This window comes from Gymnoscopelus microlampas (assembly GCF_963454915.1).
Source record: "Gymnoscopelus microlampas genome assembly, chromosome: 19".
Classification (NCBI taxonomy): Eukaryota; Metazoa; Chordata; class Actinopteri; order Myctophiformes; family Myctophidae; genus Gymnoscopelus; species Gymnoscopelus microlampas.
In genome coordinates, this window is record NC_139956.1 from 20,058,786 (window position 1) to 20,063,514 (window position 4,729).

Genomic DNA, 4,729 nt, shown 5'->3' on the forward strand with positions numbered 1-4,729 from the left:
GTTATTAAACCCTATCGATCACCCGCAACACTCCTCGTGATATCCACCCTTGCGCCCTTTTCCCTCACGTTTTTCTGCTTTCGTTCTTTTTTTATCCTGTTTATTTTCAGAGTTCCTCTTTCTTTCTACGAATTCTGTGACATTCTTTGCATATTTAAACTGCTCAGTCGTGTGTTTTCATCCGTGCAACTATGGTTATGATTATTGTTGTTGTTTGTGTTGCTGTTCGTCCTCGTCATTACTTAATTTGAGAACATCGAGCTTCTACCAATAAGAGACATTTCTTTTGAGCAGGAACCTATGAAAACAACACAATACGCACGACACACGATGCACCTCTTCGCCACGTTATCCTATTATCACGAGAGAAAGCAAAACGAAGAAGTTGAGCTAACTTCAGAAGTACATTATACTGTATTACGAGAAAACAAATCTCCATCTTTCTTGCTTACATTTTAGATTTGGGGCTTGCAAATGACTTATGCATATACAGTAAATAGGCCATATGTAACCCTAAATGCGTTAAGAGCAACTGAAAATGTATACTATCTAACACCATTTAAAGTGTATTGTTATGGTCTGGAAAGTCAAGAGGCCAGCGGTAGAATTGAGTACATTTTATAAACTGTATATCATCAAATACGCCTTAATAAACATAGCTGAAAAAATGTAAAGTCATTTAATAGCCTGATGTCAGCCTGTAAATGCTAGTCAAATTAGTCCACTTTATTTCTAGGAGAAAAAAAAAGTAGCTAGGTTTTAATTTATTCCCCAAACCCTGGATATTTTACACTATCTGGTTTATGAAGTCAAGAGTCTGAATCCATGTCACTTGTTATGTTACATACATGAAGTGTTTTGCAACCCCTTAACTAAAATGTTCTGTCAAAATGAGCACTCATGTAATTATGTTTTTTTCACTATTCCTTTGTCCTCTTTGACCAGAAGTTGGTGTTTATTTCTGGGTTTCTCGTGTCACTGTGTATGTAGTAGTGCCGAACAAAACCATGAGTGGCAGCAAAACATGTCATCGATGACGCATCTCCTGTTTTTTTCTTTCTTTTTTTTGTTTTTGTTTTTTGTTTGTAATAAAATCGAATGAAATGAAAAGATTTATGTTTTTTTTTAACACATGAACCCTAGCATACCTATTTTTGTGTCAACATTTGATAAACATATCAGATCTAAAAGCTTTTACAGAAGGCGACACATTGTAAATTGGCTTAACCCCTGTTAATGAAGTATATACAGATGTGCCATTTCAAAACTTCAAATGTCCTGCCATCGCCAAGACAGTACATTTTCAGGGGATTCCCAGGGCAATTACCGAAACGGAAAAAAATTTACTAAGTCCAAAGCTCGATGAATGTTAGGGACCAAAAAAAAAGTCACTACCAATCAACTTTAAATTGCCTGAAACGTACTCCTAACAGCTTTTTGGGGGAACAAATTTTTTTTCGTTTCGGTAGTGTCACTGCCGAAACGGAAAAAAATGACTAAGTCCAGAGCTCGATGAATGTTAGGGACCAAAAAAAAAGTCACTACCAATCAACTTTAAATTGCCTGAAACGTACTCCTAACAGGTTTTTGGGGGAACATTTTTTTTTTCGTTTCGGTAGTGTCACTACCGAAACGGAAAAAAAATGACTAAGTCCAGAGCTCGATGAATGTTAGGGACCAAAAAAAAAGTCACTACCAATCAACTTTAAATTGCCTGAAACGTACTCCTAACAGTTTTTTGGGGTAACAATTTTTTTTCGTTTCGGTGTCACTACCGAAACGGAAAAAAAAATACTAAGTCCAGAGCTCGATGAATGTTAGGGACCAAAAAAAAAGTCACTACCAATCAGCTTTAAATTGCCTGAAACGTACTCCTAACAGGTTTTTGGGGGAACAAATTTTTTTTTCGTTTCGGTAGTGTCACTACCGAAACGGAAAAAAAATGACTAAGTCCAGAGCTCGATGAATGTTAGGGACCAAAAAAAAAGTCACTACCAATCAACTTTAAATTGCCTGAAACGTACTCCTAACAGGTTTTTGGGGGAACATTTTTTTTTTCGTTTCGGTAGTGTCACTGCCGAAACGAAAAAAAAATGACTAAGTCCAGAGCTCGATGAATGTTAGGGACCAAAAAAAAAGTCACTACCAATCAACTTTAAATTGCCTGAAACGTACCCCTAACAGGTTTTTGGGGGAACATTTTTTTTTTTCCGTTTCGGTAGTGTCACTACCGAAACGGAAAAAAAATTACTAAGTCCAGAGCTCGATGAATGTTAGGGACCAAAAAAAAAGTCACTACCAATCAACTTTAAATTGCCTGAAACGTACTCCTAACAGGTTTTTGGGGGAACAATTTTTTTTTCGTTTCGGTAGTGTCACTGCCGAAACGAAAAAAAAATTACCAAGTCCAGAGCTCGATGAATGTTAGGGACCAAAAAAAAAGTCACTACCAATCAACTTTAAATTGCCTGAAACGTACCCCTAACAGGTTTTTGGGGGAACATTTTTTTTTTTCCGTTTCGGTAGTGTCACTACCGAAACGGAAAAAAAATGACTAAGTCCAGAGCTCGATGAATGTTAGGGACCAAAAAAAAAGTCACTACCAATCAACTTTAAATTGCCTGAAACGTACTCCTAACAGGTTTTTGGGGGAACAATTTTTTTTTTTTCGTTTCGGTAGTGTCACTACCTTAACGGAAAAAAAATTACTAAGTCCAGAGCTCGATGAATGTTAGGGACCAAAAAAAAAGTCACTACCAATCAACTTTAAATTGCCTGAAACGTACTCCTAACAGGTTTTTGGGGGAGCAATTTTTTTTTTGTTTCGGTGTCACTACCGAAACAGAAAAAAAATTCCGGTAGCACTTTACAATAATGACCCGTTATAAAGCATTTATAAACGTTTATAAGTAGTTTGTAGACTATTAACAAATCATTAACAACCTGTTTGTTGACATTCATAAATGATTACTAAAACATTTATAACTACAGTTACAAATCATTTGTAAAGTATGAGTAAGTAGTGAACTATTCATGAATAAGCCATTTATATACATCTGTAAAAGATTATTAAATCATTTGTAACGACCCATTCTAAAGCATTTATAAACGTTTATAAGCAGTTTGTAGACTATTAACAAATCATTAACAACCTGTTTATTGACATTCGTAAATGATTACTAAAACCTTTATAACTACGGTTACAAATCATCTATAAAGGTATTAGTAACTATTCATGAATAAGCCATGTATAATACATCTGTAAATGATTATTAAATCATTTGTAACTGATGTTACATAATATATACAAGCTATTGGTAGCTTGTTCATGTTTAACATATGCTTTGTTAAACATTCCTAAAGTATCTATAAATCCTTAGTACATGTTATTATGTGCCCTATAGTAAAGTGAAGACAGTTCATCATATACAACTGTCTGTTAATGTGTTTGTTCATGTTTAACATGCTTTGTAAAACATTCCTAAAATATCTATAAATCCTTTGTACATGTTATTATGTGCCCTACAGTAAAGTGAAGACAGTTCATCATTTATGACTGTCTGTTAATGTGGACTTTCTCCTTACCTGTTGCAAACTACCTGGCTTTCATGAATGCAGACACCAAACAATTACTAGAATTATCATTCATGTTAAGCAAATGATGCGTAAGACATTCGTAAAGAGTATGTAAACCATTTGTGGTGTTAGGGACCAAAAAAGTCACTACAAAGTACTACCAATCAACTCTAAATTGCCTGAAACGTACTCCTAACAGGTTTTTGGGGGGACGATTTTGGCCTCCACACTTAGTGATTATTTCGGATTTAACTTTCGTTTCGGTGGTGACCAACTTTCGTTTCGGTAGTTTGATTACAAAATGTAAGTTGTGTAAAAAATAATCTGACTATACTAAGTTGTTATTTGTTTGTTTAAGTCAGGCTATACTCTACTCAGAGTCATAAGTTTACAAAATGTACTAAAGTACAGTGAACGTCTGTGCGGTTTGTCTTCATCACTGAAAATAACGTACATGTAAACTGATGTAATGTGCAGTTGGGGTGAAGAAACACAACCATTTCACTCCTAATAATACCTATTTGATTTGACATCCTGACTTGCTGCTGTAGCTGAGGCTTGAACCTGTTACCTGCGGCTCACTAGTCAGTGACTCTATCCATTCACCTACAGCTGTTTCCTGTTTCCAAACTGTTTCCTGTTTCCAAATTGACATGTATTTGGGCAGTGGACCCCAATGTGAAAAGATGTAGTGTCAGGGCCCCCCATGAAAAAGATTTATATTTATGCTGTAACACATTTTTTTTAAAGTTATTTGTTTTGTTTGTTGTTCAAGTCAAAGCACCAGGAAGGCTGTACTTGTCAGCCATCTGTTAGCTCAATGGGTTGAGACGCAGTATTCATGATCCAGAGGCCATGAGTTCAAATCCCATTGATGTCTTTCCTATGATTCTTTCCTTTGCAGACTGGCTTCCAGAAGATCAACTGAAAACTACCAGGAAGGCTGTACTTGTCAGCCATCTGTTAGCTCAATGGGTTGAGATGCAGTGTTCATGATCCAGAGGCCATGAGTTCAAATCCCATTGATGTCTTTCCTTTGCAGACTGGCTTCCAGAAGATCAACTGAAAACTACCAGGAAGGCTGTACTTGTCAGCCATCTGTTAACTCAATGGGTTGAGACGCAGTATACATGATCCAGAGGCCATGAGTTCA